Source organism: Fukomys damarensis, unplaced genomic scaffold, assembly GCF_012274545.1.
Source record: "Fukomys damarensis isolate Sample0158 unplaced genomic scaffold, DMR_v1.0_HiC HiC_scaffold_38, whole genome shotgun sequence".
Lineage (NCBI taxonomy): Eukaryota > Metazoa > Chordata > Mammalia > Rodentia > Bathyergidae > Fukomys > Fukomys damarensis.
Genome location: NW_022900950.1, coordinates 75,784,517 through 75,800,540, shown reverse-complemented (window position 1 = coordinate 75,800,540; position 16,024 = coordinate 75,784,517). Strand labels below are relative to the sequence as shown.

At 39.4% G+C, this 16,024-nt stretch overlaps 1 protein-coding gene across 1 annotated transcript in view; it reads left to right on the top strand.

Annotated features, from left to right (window-relative positions):
* Positions 1-16,024, top strand: part of Dchs2 (dachsous cadherin-related 2) — a gene marked incomplete at its 5' end in the record, with an annotated part of 231,612 nt that overhangs the window by 48,587 nt on the left and 167,001 nt on the right. The window lies entirely within an intron of this gene.

The window sequence follows — 16,024 nt, the reverse complement described above, 5'->3', positions numbered from 1 at the left end:
CGGGCCCCCTCCCGCCTCTCGGCTCGGTTTCCTCATCTGCAAAATGGATCCAACAGTGCCCACCTGCCAAGTCCTTAATACGTCAGAATGAGTCTCGGTTATTCAGTTAATGGTTTAATTTCTGCAAGACCATAATCGTTGCCAGTGGAGTTCCAAAAAGGGAGTCTGAGACTTACTTTCTCCATTCTGTGAAAAGCAAGACTTCTTCTTGGCAGTGGGCCTGTGATGACTTCAGTTCAGGTTTAACTCTTGGCACGAGTCTAAATTCCTCGATGTGATTGATGAATACGTTGAAGGCTTAAATTTTAAAGCTATTCTTTTAGTAAAGACACATTACCATCGTTCATCTCTGCAGAATACTTCCTTTCACCTTAAGCAAACTTAGGGCATTGCGCTTGCCACTTTCTGGAGCAGCTCCGGAAGTCTTCCTTCATGAGTGTTTTTAGTTGTGCTCACATGGCTGCCTCGGGGTCCTGAGTTGATTCAAAACGTTTACCCTTCAGGGCTCATTTTCCTTGGGGAGGAACGAGAGTCACCCAGTGCTGGATCGGATGAATAAAGTAGAAAAGGGCGCACTGTATTATTTTTATGAGCCTGCATTTTCACTGAATGGAACTTGGCAACTGCATTCATCTCATAATCTGACAATTGCTCACACTTCAGAAAGACTTTTAAAAGAGGACCTCTCAAACTGCTTCAGAACGTGGCAAGAACGTTGAGGTTAGTGTGTTGGAAGCGAAGGGGAGTATTTAGAAGAGGATTAATGACAGTGTGTCTTTTACTGTAATAAACTTTTCAAATTTAACATCCCCATATATGTTGGCCCCTCTGTGTATCGCAGTACCCTTGACTGTCAAGGAAGTATGAACTGATAAAATATTTCCATTTCAGAGTCAAGATAAAAGCCTTAAATATAACCTCTTTCACCTTCGAATTTTCACTGTTGGCTCTTATGGATTAGACTTTTAAATCTTTGCTAATTCCTGAGAAATCCTTGATTTCTTGTGAGCTGACACTACTTATCTAACCTAGGAGAGGCAGACTTGTTACTGGAATAGGGGAAGGTGCAGTGTTGTTTTGATAGAAAATGGAGATGAAATTATAAAAATATTCTCCAAGGAATATTCACATCTATGGATTCAGTGATGAGACTTTTCCTGATTGTACCCAGAGAGACTTTGGAATCATCCTTCAAGGACAGATGAGTCCATTCTTTATAGCTAGGATTCTAGAATCAGTTTTTCTTTGACTCACAGGCAAGGGGCAGGCTCAGCTGGGGGCAGGTGACCTGTGCTTTCACTTTAAGAGCACTACCAGGTAGCAGCGTGGATACATCGCCAATGCACAGAGTGTAAATAAACGAAAGATCCATGTGCCAAGCCTTGGGATGGTCTGTCTACAAGTAGGAAGAGGAAGCAAGGTGGTAAAGTTTGGATCTTCAGTGTCCATGGATTAGAGGCTTAGTCCCCAGTTTTGGTGCTGCTGAAAAGTGATAGAAACTTAAAAGACACGGGCCTTAGTGGGGGGTTTTAGGTCGCTGGGTGTGTGACTTTTGTGGGGGCTCTTAGTCTCCAGTCTCCGCCTGTTTGTCTTTTTCCCCTTTACTTTCGTGTGCTGGCCAGGAGGCGGACAGTTTGCCCCCAGCACCATCTGCTACCATCATGGTCATGCATGTGCACAGCAGTGGGGCCAATCAGTCATGGACTGAACCCTCTTAAACTGTGAACTACCGCAAACATTTTCTATTGTTAAATTATTTCAGGTATTTGTTATGGTAACAGAAAACTGACTAATACACGAAGAGACTGAAAGGGAGCAGGTGGATGGGGCGTGGGAGAATCAGAGAATATTGTATCCAGGAAGCAGAGAGATGGAAATATTTCAGGCACTAACAGGTCATTCTGTCCGACGAGAGCAGGGCACAGATGAGGGCTGACACTCAGCCGAAAGCAATGATCAGCTCATCCATGATCTTGACAGAGAATTTAAGTGGAGTAAATGTAAAAAGAAAGGGCTCCTATCTATAGCCACTCAAGGAGTTGTAGTGACCAGGACAGAGAGTGTGAGTAGCTGGAGGGGAGGGTGGCCTCATTGGTGAGTTTCTTTGTTTTACTTTCTCCATCTTTTCCTCGCTTCCTTCCTGCTTTCTTCCTTCCATTATTCCCCCTGCCTCTCGCTCTGTTTTTCCTCCTTGAAGAAGAACCGTGTTTTTGTGTGCTGGAGAAATGATTCTGAGAAATGGGACAAGAGAGGATGCCCAAGACATGGAATAAGTGCAGATACAGGGTCCTGGAGCAGGTGAGATAGTGGGACCCGGATCCCTACCGGAGAGGGGACACTCCGTGTCACCGTAGGAAAGGTGTAGTTTGTTTGCACCTGAGGGAGAGGGTGGGCAGTTTGTAGGTGAGGGCTTATGGAAACTTTCTCCTCACTACTTTTTATATTTTCAAGGACACAGGGAAATAAGGTTGAAGGTCAACAGCATTGGGTAGGCAGTGAAAGGAATGAGGTTATTACAGAAAGGGTCATCCTGGCCGGTGTTTCTGAGAATGGGATGTCTACACAGCAGAGAGGCTGGTCGCTGGGTAGCTGTGACGGCCACTTAAGGTTGTCCGATAAACTGTGAAGCAGATGACCAGGGTAACTTTTATTTAGCATATTGATCTACAGAAATAGCTGTGTAAGAGCTGGGCTGCAATAATTTTGGTACGGTGGGGTGAAGAGGAAGAGTATGGGGATGATTTAGTAGTGAATAATGGAGTCCTAGTACTGTGAGATGGGCAGGCAGAGGAGACAGCAGTCGTTGGAAGTTGTTGGAGTGGACACTGCCGTGAGTGGGCCTGAGAGAGGGTGGCAGCCAGAGGAAGGGAAACAGGAGCACTGTGGGCAGTCACACTGCCTGGGTATGTGCAGGGATGACGAGTAGGGCCTAGGGACTTTGCACAGGAGTGAGGAGGACATGGACTAGGTCACCAGGGTTGTGGGCAATTCATCCGTTCAGATGAGAAAACTAAAAACAAATGGAGAAAGAGGGAACCATAGCGAAATGTTCTGGGAATAAGAAGGGTGTTGATCAGTGCAGTGCATGACTCTGACAAGGAGAGATAGCTTGTGTATCTCACCAGAATGTAGCCCCCACACAATCTGTTGTGGCTCTGATTTACATGCTGTCTTTTCTAACCCGTACAAACATAGGAGCCCCTTGTTTATGCATGTGTATTTTTTCCATTCATAGTAGCTTTTTTTAAAAAATAAAAAGGTTATTTAGACATAAACACTGAGATGTTAAAATAGAAAAACATAACCAAGAAAGGCAGGCATCAGTCTTTCAAAATAAACAAATCAAAAACTTTTAAGCAAACTGAGTTGTGCTAACTGGTAAGTGTTGTATGACAAGTTTTCTTAATTTGGAGGAAGGATGTTCTGCTACAGTAGGCACTTTTAAAATAAAAAGGAAATTTTTCTGAAAAATTTTTACTCATGACATTCTTATGTGTTAGTAATTATTTCAGTTAACAGAAAGTTACCATCTTTCAATTTACTTTGTTTTTACAACATATTGCATGGTTTTATAATGGACTTTTACATATATTTGCTTTAAATTGATTAGGGCACATGCAGAAGACTGTGCACTGTACGTAATTAAGTCATGAAGTATAATCCCTTTGCTTCCAAAATTGCTGAGCTGGAGTGTCATCTTTTAGACTTTCAGAGACTCAGTAGGTTCCTACAGTTAATGTAGAAATCTTTTGAATATGCCATGTTATCATATTGAAGAAATTTTGGCTGAAGTTTTAAAATATGATCAAACCATTTTCCATTTAGCTTTTAAGTCGATGAGGTTTTCCATTTTACTTTAGCTCGTGAGATTTTTAACAAAGCCTTAGCATCCTTTCTTTTAAAAACCCCCTGATATAAAAGGGCTGTCAGTGCTGTGATAACTCTTCATTTTTGTTCATTTCAGCAAAAGTTTGAGTCACTTTTCATAAAATGCTGGCAAAGTTCAAAGAGACTTCATAGTAATTTAGGACTTACTGGTGAGAAAAAGAATATATATATATCCCAAACTCTTTCTAATGGCATATAATAAACATGTGAAAGACATTATTTGGCAAAACTGAGAAAGCCTGGAGTATGTGGTAAGAAAAGCTTCAACTTTGATTTTTTTTTAACGTCTCTCTTTATATCTCCTTTAATATTGTGTTCTTTGGTCTTACAACTTTTTAGCCTGCAGAGATTATGAGATGGCTAAGACCTAGTTATTTTTGTATACCTAATAGAATGACTTGTGATTTTTGTGTCTCACTAAAATAGAATACAAGTATGCTTAATTATTTCTAGAATTTTATCTAGTTTGTGAATCATCAGTGGGGCAAAAATTGGTTTGGGGGAAAATGTGCAACATTTCCAAAGGACTGTGATGCGTAAATGTGCATGCAGTAATCTATGATGTTGAAATTCCATGGAGAAGTTAGGAAAACCCAAAATGTTCTTCTTAGAGAGATGCTGCTGCTGCTGCTGACGTTTTTTATTATTGTTATTATTTTAGAAAAGGTTAGGAAACACAGATCTGGCTTTTCGGATGGAAGTGCGGCAGCACAGTGGGGCCACCAGTGTGATAAGAGCATGGACAGATTCAAAGACAGATGCTCATTACGTATCCTCCATGGTTTAGATGAGTGTGTCCCAATGGCCTGTGTGCTGGAGGCTGGGTCCCAGCGTGTGGCCCTCCTGCGAGGTGGCGGAATTCTGAGGTTGCAGGGCCTCTTAGCAGGAAGTTGGGATACTGAGGCTGTGCCTGTGGAGGGCTATTGGGATGCTGGCCCCTTGTCTTTCTCTGTCTTTACTCCTTGGCAGCCATGAAGTGATCCAGCCAGTTTCTCCACCACAGTACTCCCGCTAGGGTGTCCTGCCTCACTACAGGCCAAAGGGCAACAGGGCCGACTGACCATGGACTGACAACTCCAGACACATGAGCCAAAATGAACCTTTTAAAAAAGTTGCTTAAGTATTTTGTCGCAGTAACAGAAGACTGACACTGTATTCTCCATTAATAATTGCAGTTGTTGGCTGCCCACTGATCTTCCATTCGGTTTTCGGTACATTGGACTCTGTAACACATGCTCACCCATAGGAAGCCAGGTTTCTAAAGCGGGGTATTGGGGCTGCCGTGGCTTCACCTCACCTCCGTTTTTTCCCTCCAGGAGCTGCCTATCTTTTAGGAGAAATGAGATAAGGAGAGTAAAACACTTGACCCAGAGAGTTCTGTAATACAAGGGGGACAGCCGTGGGGCCACAAAGGAAGCATAGCTGTCTTTTCTGGAAAGTGGTTAGGAGAGGATTCAACAAAGAGATTAATTTAGAAAAAGAATTTGTAACCGATGATGGAAAAAAATTGTATTTTTATTTTTCAACTGACTTCCCCTAAAATTGACTATTTCCTTTAATTACTGTGCTACAAGCCTCACTAGTGTATTATCAGGACCAATAGAAATCATACATATTCCCCACACATTACAGTTGTTTTCAGTACATTACAGCTGTTGCAAATAGCTTGAAATATTATTTGTGGTCATAACTACTGTGAAATTCCTAGACACACCTCTGGATATTATTACTTAACAAGTTAATAAAGCATGTATTTTGTAAATCTCAAATTCAAACTCATGAAAACTCAATGCTTCTCTTTGTCAAGGGTCACGGCAAAGTTGAAAGGACAAGGACAGGGTGGGGTGCACATATAACAGACAAGAGACACATTTGCAGAAACAGAGCTCCAGCAACAGATTTATGGAATTAAGGCGGGAGGAATTCTTAGTTTATTGAAGAGGGCTTAGGAAAAGACAGCTTATAGAACATATTAATTTGACCAATGCAAATATAAATATATCTCTCAGGTCCTTTGGGGAAATAATAATTAAAAACAATCACGGAATGACACTTTGGCAGGCTGTGAACATAGTACAATGAAAATGTAAAATATAAAATGTATGGGAAAGTGGACCTTTCCATAATGTTGGTACAAAGCAATGACTCCTTTTTTCAGGGCAATTTGATAGTTGCTTTTAATTTTTTAAATGCTAGTGACAGTTGACCCTGAATCTACAGAAATGTTGTTAATGGGTACACAGACATGCACATATGTTTGACAAAACAGTACTTTCTTTCATTATTAAAACCCTGCAGAGACTGAAGTGTCCACTCGTGGGGAAATGCTTTAGATTGTCAGGTTCTTATGATGACATAATGTGCAGCCATGATGCAGCCATTTCTAGTGAAATGGAAACACTTTTACAGCACCGCTCTGTGAAAAGTCATAGCGAAAAAAATGCAGTGCAGTTCTGTTTATGTAAAACATAGCAAAGCCAAAAACCCAACAAAATCCAAAGAGCATGGAAAACTGTGTTGCTGTGCAGGAGCCCAGCTCTGCAGAGATGCTATGTCTATCAGGAAGAGTGAGGGCCAGCAGGATGAGTGACGGGGGGGTTTACCTTCTACTCTTCCGTTATGTTTTGTGGTGACTTTTTACTTATTAAATATAACTGAATAATTAAGTAAAAAATAGAAAATGATTATGTATGCTATAGCAACAAAAATGTATAGATTCTTGGGGCTAAATTGCCAGGAAATGCACAGACCTTTTGGAGAGAGAGCTATTAAATTTTATTAAGGTTTATAAAAGAAGACTTGAGTAAATGGAGAGAAGAACCACATTCTTGAATTAAATGACTCAATATACATTTATAGAGATTAGTGCAAATCTGGTTGAAACTCAGGGGAAATTAAACTTGACAAAATGATCTTACAGCATTTCTGCAAGTATAAAAAATAGGCATGAATATCCAAGAAAACCTTGGAAAAGAATAATGAGGGTATTGCTGTGCAACCAGATATTAAAGCTATTGCAAAATTAAAATCATGGAAATAGCGAGGTATTGGCCCACATCAGACAGGAGAATCCACTGAATAGAATAGAAAGCCGAAATGAGTCCGTTGCCTGCTGTGCTGATTGGTGTTGGTCTTTGGAGATGGGCAGCCCGCCTTCCTAGTTCTTGATCATCTCTCAGGTGGTCCGTGCTCAGCTAGTACCCCTTTACTCTTCCCACCACAGCCTGTGCCAGCCTGGTGTTTGGTGTTAGGTGTGCCAGGCAAAAGATGGCCACTTGATTGGCTTTGCCTGGAGAGCTGATTTAGGGGCAAATGTCTTCTTATTCCACTCTCTTTCAGGTAGGTTCTTGCAGTGTATGGAGGGAAAGTACACAGACTTACAAAGGTCACTGCTGGGATGAAAAGCAGGTCTCTCGTGTAAGCTGTAGAACCTCTGTAAACTGTATAACTGACATAACCTCTATAACCTGTGAAATCGTTATAACCGCCACAGCCCCCCTGACCTGTGTACCCTCCAATTCAAAATAGAAATTTTGAGAATAGTGTGTTTTAAAGTAGAAGGCTAAGGAGCACATTTAGAAAAGTTTTTCTTGTACAGCTTATAGTGATAAAAATATTTCAGTGATAAAAATGTTGAAAGAAGTGTTGCAAGCCATTTCAGGAAGAACAAAGTAAGCTACGTTCAGACTGTGCTGCTGAAGAACCCAGGGTTATTCACAAGAAAAGCAGTACAGTCAGGGATGTAGCACAGAATGTTTATGTACATTCTCAAATTTCCTCCATCAAAAGAAACCTATAAAATACAGATAGTGTGTGTATAGGTTGGTTTCAAACATAAGCAAATAGGCAAATTATTTTTTTAACTGAATTATCTCATTTTGTGTCATTATTCTGTGGAGTCAGCAAGGATCCACTTGGTTGGGAGTTTGCCTCCCTCTCCACCCAAGGAACGCCTACATTGTGTGTGTGTGTGTGTGTGTGTGTGTGTGTGTGTGTGTGTGTGTTTAGCCTGTGAGCATATTCCAGGTTCCCTTCTTTGTCGTTGAATTTGCATTTCCTAGCCTCATGGTAAGTGCTAGATGGCAAGTTTCAGACTTTTATCCAAAATAGATAAAAGCACAGGTTGTTATTTTATTGTGCATAGGGGTTCCCTGGGCCAGGATCTTCTTCCAGATTATGATTTAGTGGTTCAGGGGTGGGGCCTAAGATTCTGCATTTTCAGTAAGTTCCTAGGTTGTAAGTCTGGGCTTGGGAACCACACTTTAAGTGCCAAAGGTCTAAGTTAAAAAAGGAGCCAAGGGAGCCCTGTTCAACCTTACTATGATCCAGTTTAGTGCTGTCCACAAAAATTGTAGTGTGAGCCACAACTGCAAGCCATGTATTTAAAATTTTTAGTAGCCATGCTAAAAGAAGGAAAAGGAAACAAATGAAATAACATATCCAATATAGAACAGTATATACCAAATCTTCTCATTTCTGCATATAATCAATATAAATAATTATTGAAATGAGATGTTCCATGTGCTTTGTTTTGCACTGAGGTTCTGAAATTCCTAATATAGGGCTGGGGATTTAGCTCAGAGGTTTGCAAGGACCCGAGTTCGATCCCTGGTACCAAAAAAAAAAAAAAAAAAAAAAAAAGAAATTCCTAATATTTTACACTCACATGTTGAAGTATGTTGTCATACAGACGAATTTCAAACACTCAGCCAGCCACGTGTGGTTATAGTCTACCACATTTAACTTATGGGTATAACTTTAAACAATTTCAGACCACATCTCTGTTTGGGCAAGCTTCCTATTGTATCCATTAAGAACCAAATAAATATTTAAAATTTAAATTTTATACATTTATATCCTTACATGTTACAAAATATTATTACAAAATAAATTGATGATGGACAAGATATTCTAAAGGAAATCATGAAATAATATAAATAAAATGTAGATGACATATTCCCAAAAAATTGCTAAATTTGGCTACACAGAAAACTAAAGCCCATTAATTATGAGTACTGCATTCTGATTTAGAAATTAAGCAACAAAATTAGAAAAGCTATTCATAACATATCTGTAGTATAAAAATGCACTGCAACTACAAAGAGCTATTTCATATTTATAAAAAATAAACAATGTAAGTGATATAACTTAAGAGACAAAAAAGACTAAATTTTTGAAAGTTTACCCTCATTATTAAAAGAATGAAAAGTAGCAGTGAAGTTCAAGTTTTTAATTACCAGTTGAACATTGCTAGAGGGTGGGAGTAACATGGTGGGCGAGGACAGGGAGAGCTGTCCGATAGAAGGTCTCTGTCAAGCACACAAAGATGGCAGCTTTTGAGTCTCCATTGTTTCTACGTGTGGTAATTTTGGTAAAACAAGAAAAGTTCACAAAGTTTGTGAATAAGAATGTTTACTACAATGTCATATATAAAAATTCAAATCCAAATTCTACAAATGTTTAGTAGGAAGAGATTAATCAAATATACCATTGTACAGTATGAAAATTAATCCCTCCCTGTATACTGATAAAGAAGAATGTTAACTGTCAGACTAGGTGTAAAGTCAGCTTAAAAAATTGTAAGGATAATGTAATTTTTGCTTACGTATAAAAATATAAAAAGTATTAAAAATGTAAGTGCTTTTGAACAATAACTGGTTATGAATGAAGTGGCATAATCCCAATTTGGTTTTTAAAAGGTATATGTTAAGAAGACTTTAGACTCAGTGAATATTTGTTGTTAGCTCTCTGTAGTTTTCATTTCAGGAGCACCATTCGGACATCATTTATTTGCAATTTTGACAGAATTTCATTCAAAAAGAATTTTACTTCTTATTGCCTATGCTTTCTAAAAATGCTCATATAAGTGACTTTTTCTATGGGTAACTTTTTGACAGACATGAAATTAGGTTAGAAGTGTTTACCTAGTTGCAATTTGAAGGGTAGCTTTGCTGGATAGATAATTCTTGTTTTTCCTTCCGCATTTCATGTATTGTCCAGCCCTTCCCTCTGGCCTCCGGGCTTCTGATGAGAACTTAGCTATTGGTCTTCTCAAGGGTCCCTTGTCCGTGATGAGACCCTCTCTTTGTTGCTTTGGAGATTCCATCTCTGTTGTTAACTTTCAACTTTGATTGTAACATGTCTCACGGAATCTCTTCAAGTTCATCCTAGAGTTTCCTGAGCTTTTGGAATGTATGGTTTCCATGTCTTCCATCTAATTGGGGAAGATTTTAAACATTATTTCTTCAAATATTCTTTTATTCCCCTGTCTCTTCTCCTTGAGAGGCCTCCATAGCATGTATGCTATTCTGGTCTGATGGTATCTCCTAAGCCCCTTAGTCTCTGTTCACTTTTCTTTCTTCTGTTTTCTTTTTGCCCATTAGACTGAATGATTTCAGCTGTCTCATCTACACATTTGATATGTTTCTCCTTTTTCAGATCTACTTAGTATTTTTTCTAGTGAAATTTTCTTCCTGAAGTCAGCTCCTAAACTTCAGTTTGGTTATTTTTTTTTTAATTCTCATCTCTTTGTGGACAGTGAAGATGTGCTTTACTTCTTTGCCTGTGGCTTCCTTTTGTTTTTTGAGCATAATGTAGTCTCCATCTTTTCGAGGGCTCTACCAATTTGATTTGATGTGGGCCATATTTCCCTTTTTTGTACATTTTTAAATATACAAATAGCACTTAAATGTTATTTAAATACTGTAATATGATGACTCTGGAAATAAAATTCTCTCTGCCCCAACTGATTTTTTCTTTTTTTGCTGATTGGGGACTACAGCATCCAGTTGTTTAGTAACACTTCAGCAGTTCTTACTTTTGCAGCCAGTGTTCTTTGTCATATGAAGTTCTTGAATTTTGTATTCAACAAATGTTTTAATGCAGACTTCTTTGTTTGGATGATAGATACCTAGAAATGAGAGAACAAGAGAGTAAAACTTAAGCCAGCCAAGGCGGGGTGGGGGGTAGTGGGGAGGGGCATTGAGGCAACAAAACCAAGAGAGAGGGTGAGGGTGGTCAGACAGATAGAAAGGAAAACCTTTCTTCCAGTCACTGCTGGTCAACTCTGTGGATGGAGCCACTCATACCTCAGATATCACTTTTGCTTCCTGCTCTCAGAAACTGAACCAGTTTTAGTTTTCTTACCATGCTCAGAATCAAACAGCAGTGGAACTTACAGCAAAACAGACTCTTGTAGCTCAGCTTTAACATTTGTGTGACCATTTCTCTGTTTTGCTTCTTGAGACAGTGCCTTGCTGTATAGTGTAGGCTAGGGTGGACTCACTGTGTAGCCCAGACTGGCCTCGCACTCATGGGAGCCCTCTTGCTTCAGCCTCCTGAGTAAGCTCTGCCCAGCTCTTCCAATCTGTCAGTTCAGATTTGGGTAGTTAGTACAGATATTCTGAATTACTTACTAAGACAGTAACAGAGCAGGTAGAAAATCATTACCATTCAGGGAGAGGGAAAAAAAATATGAGAAACTGAAAAAATGGAAATAAAGTGTTTGTAAGTGGGTAGGGGAGGAGGTGGTGAAGGGAGGTCAGGGACAAGGGGAAAAAATGAGAATCAAGACCTATTATGTAAAGGTACAGAATAACTGTATTGTATACCTAGATTGTACCAATAAACTCAATAAAAAGAAAAAAAATCATTACCGTTTGTATTTTGTCAGATGTAGTTATTATTTCTAAAGGAATATTAACACTGTAATTCTTAAAAATTTTAAGTGTTATTTTGGCCCATTAGCTGACTTTTCTGGTCAGTCTTTAAAAAGTTAACCTTATTTTTGTTTCTAATACTTGTTAAATAATTTTTTTAAACTTTAGAAGATTTTTAGATTCACAGAACAGTTGCAAGGCTAGAACAGATTTCCTGTACACGTCTCACCCAGTTTCCTTGTTAACATCTTACATTACTGAGGGCCATTTGCTCAAACTAACAATCCCACTTTGGTGCATTTTTGTTAACTGAGCACCACGCATACTTGCATTTTACTAGTTTTGCTTCCTATACTTTTCTATTCCTATTCAGGACCCTATTCAGGATGCTAAATCTCTTTAGGAACCATAGTTTCCTTGACTCTGCTCTGGGACAGTCTTTCAGACTTGCCTTGGTATTGATGCCCTTGATCATTTTAATGAGTACTGGCCTGGTATTTTATAGAATGCTCTTAAATTTGTGTTTGTCTTGTAATTTTGTCATGATTACACTAGGTTTATGAAGTTTGGAGGAGAAATACGATAGGCATAAATATTATTATTGCTAGGCACAGTGGCACACACCGATAGTCCCAGAAAGTACAGAGGCTGAGACAGGAGGGGCATTTGAGTCTAAGAGTGTGGGACCATCCTGGGCAACATGATGACAGTGTCGGAAAAAAAGCACTTTTTTGTCACATTAGGGGCACAGTCTATCAACATGACTTGTGACTAATTATATCAACTATGTCAGCTATCTTTTGAATATTATAATTTTATTTGTGATGACATCATCAAATATATCATCTTTACCAGAATGAATAAAAATGTATAAGTACTATTAAATACATTGTCACATAAAGAATAGTCATCTACCCTTTTCCTGGCTGAAGAAACATCTTAGAAATTGCTTGTGTTCCATCTCCATAGCTACAATCCTGAATTTTACATTGATCATTTGCATACAGTTTACAGTTCAAATATACACCTCTAGACCATATGCTGTAAAACTTGGAATCTTTTGAATTTTATATACAAATATAATTTTGTGCACATTCTGCCTAGCTTCTTCTGGTGACCCTCAGTGGCTCATGGCCACACTTGCAGACTGCCTTGATGGTCACGTGGCTTTCGTCTCAGTGATTCCGTTGTGTTTCTCTTACAAAGAAAGAGCTCCTGTTCTCTTACAGAGTCACCCAGCCATCGGATTGAGAACCCACCCAATTCAGTTCATCATCCTCTTATCCTGATTATGTTTGCAAATACTCTTATTTCCGTACAGGGTCTTATTTTTAGTGATTGGGGGTTAGAACTGGAACATTCCTTACTGCAGGACATAATTCAACCTACTGCAGGGCTGAAACCAGGCAATAGCAGCTGGTAACTTGGAGAGGAGGGAGCCAGAGTACCCTGATTTCACTCTCCTCCTCTGCTTGTTTGCTCCGTACTTGGCCTCCTATTGGCTGAAGGAGTCTGGAGATCAAGGGAGCCTTGGGATGTGGTCCATACGGGGCTGGGCATGAAGGGTACAGAGCCAGGTGGAGAGGCATAAAGATGAGATGAGGGCGCCGCTGCTGGACTTACTGAGATGTCTCTCTCCCTCTCCGCCCCCTCTGTCCTTTTCCCCATTCCATTGTGCCCTCTATTATCTTGAACGTTTTATTTTCCATGCCTATTCCATTTGTAACCACATGGCCTATTTTAATATGCATATCAAACTTTAAGTCTCAAACAAATCAGCACTTGTACTCTGAACAGTGTAAGATCTTTCACTCTAATTGTTTCCTTCCAGCTTATACGTTCTTGTGTTTAATTTGAAAACATTGCCATTATAACATAATTTGTCTGATGTAAAAAATGAGGCCCTGGAAGTCATGTGGCTTGCCCTAAGATAAATAGTACCCAAAGAGGAGCCTTTAAAATATTTCCATTTTTAAAATTTAAATTGACAAATTATAGTTATATATAAACTGAGTCTTTAGCATTATTGTGTGCTTGGCTCTAGAATATAAAGACAAAATATAGTTATGTTATATCTCCAATAGGATATGTAAAAAGATGGACTTTAAATGTTGCTATTTAGATAAAATAGGTAAAATAATTGTTTATGATTTGCATTATGATTGATTAAAACTTTAGACTTTTTTTTTTATATTGTGCCTTTTTTAGCTCCTTTCCTGTAGTCAAGGTATGAAGGAAGTTTACACTAACTTCTGACAAGGCAGCAAAGATTGTTTTACTCTTGATGAATTAGTTCCCTTCTTTATAAAGACATCATGGCAGGTAAATATTAAAATACAAAACCAAAATTATTCACTTTCCTCTCTGAAGCAAAAATGAGATAAAAATTTTTAAATGGCAATTGGAGCCTAAGCCCTGTTTTTTTTTTTTTTTTTTTTTTTTTTGTACCAAGGATCAAACTCAGGACCACATGCTTGCCACGCAGGTGCTATGCCACTGAGCTAAATCTCTGGCCCACCTGATCTTTTGGAGGCCCAAGAGTCCAAGGATTTGACAAAGCCAGGTGACCAAAGACTGCACCAGTTCTTCTGTGGGCTTCAAAGCTAGGAATATGATGCCCCCCACCCTCGTGGGACAGGAGCCCCGAAAGTCCTGGAAGAGGAGAGATGGAGCTCATCAGTATACCATCTGTGTAGGAAATACACCAGCTCATTACTGATTGGATGATTTCTGTGTGGTGTGCAAGATTAGCATAGAAACTCAGAAGCATCCTGAATCCCAGTATTAAACACTGTGCAAATATAAAAGAAGGTAACCGTGAATATATTCAACAGAAGGTTCATTATATATCCAACAAAATATATGTATGTGTCCCAGAAGAGTGCACACCAGTACTGAGTGATAGCACTGGGAAGTCAGACAAGTATCACGGCTTATGGCATAAAATGCAGCCTTAGTTATGTCTCTTCGCGTACCTTTAAAGTGTATCCAGAAAAGGCACTTCTTCCCACACCTTGACTACTATTGAGTAGTTTTTGTCTTTTCTGATTACGATAATAAGTCTCATTCCAGGTATTTCACAGACCAACTTATTTCGGTAAATAGGATCCCAAGTTTCCAGTCACAGCCAAAACTCAGAATTTAGTTTCGTGTTGGATAGCCTCCTGCAGCCTGCCGAGACCTGTTCACTCTTTTTTCACTAAAGATGCTGATGCTTCCCCCTGTGGACCTCTAAGTTTAGTGTAACCCAGACAGTAATCCCCAGCAGGTTTTCCCCTTTGGTAGAATTTGGCCAGTTGATTCCAAAGTGTATAAAAATAGAGAGCTGAGAAGAGCTGAGGGACTCAGAAGAACAAGATGAGAGGGAAGGAACCTCCAGGTAACGAGACTAAGAGTATAAGCACAACAGCTGAGACAGTGCACTGGGACTGGAACAGACCCGACAACCAGGAGAGTAGAAGAACGCCCAGAAACTGACTTTCCCATGGCGACTCTTGGCTTACTTCAGATGTGGCACTGCAGAGCCACAGGACACACTGATCTTTTCAGTAAGCTTAGAGAGGAAAAATGAAATCAAATCCCCGAAAGTTGTTGGGCTAAATGATCCTGTCGTTGCCTCCCTCTAAGAACTGCAATAGATAATATGAAGGATGAGTCGATAGGTGTGACACCACACACACAGCTCTTGTCTAGATTTTAGAAAGTACGTGATCCAGACTTTTGCTGGAGATCAGGTCTGAGATGTCTACAGCACCACCTGCTCCTTGGGTGAGAATTTTCCTGGACCTCAGAGATCTCCTCATCCTGGGGGTTCATCTCCATGTTCCCTCTGGGAGGCTCTTGATTTTACCAAGTCTGGGATCTCCATTTGTCTAGGGGGGTCCTGAGACAGACGCGGGGTCCCGGAGAGAGCTTCAGAATCCCGACACAGTCCATGTTAGAAATAAATGCCCTTTGCTAATTTGCTCTTTTTTTTTTTTCCATTCATAAAACTTTTATTCCACTTACATGAACTTAATACATATGTTCTTAACAATTATGCTCAGATTGTTCATGAAAATTTCTTAAAGACATTAAACAAAGCTAGCCATCATCTCAAGTTATTTCCCTGTTAACTATTTTTACAGCACATGCATGTTAGGCAAGTATCAAAAAAAAAAAGAAAAAAAAATCACCAAAGCAAAAAACCTAAAAAAGTTAAATACATGGGTTTTTTGTTTGTTTACTGCTACACTTGATATACATGAAGTAATGAATACCAAGCAATTCATTTTTACTGCATCTTTACTTTTACATTTGTTCTTAGGTTGCCTAAAACATTTAAATACAAATAAAATGTGTAGCAAAAATAATGAAAGCAAACAGCAGGTAACTTTACAAATAATGGAATGTGAACCGTTTCTGCCCTTATCCAGAGTAAATGGGTAGCAACTTTGTCTGAAGAACACCCCGCAGCTGCGGTCACAGGAGCGTGCTGA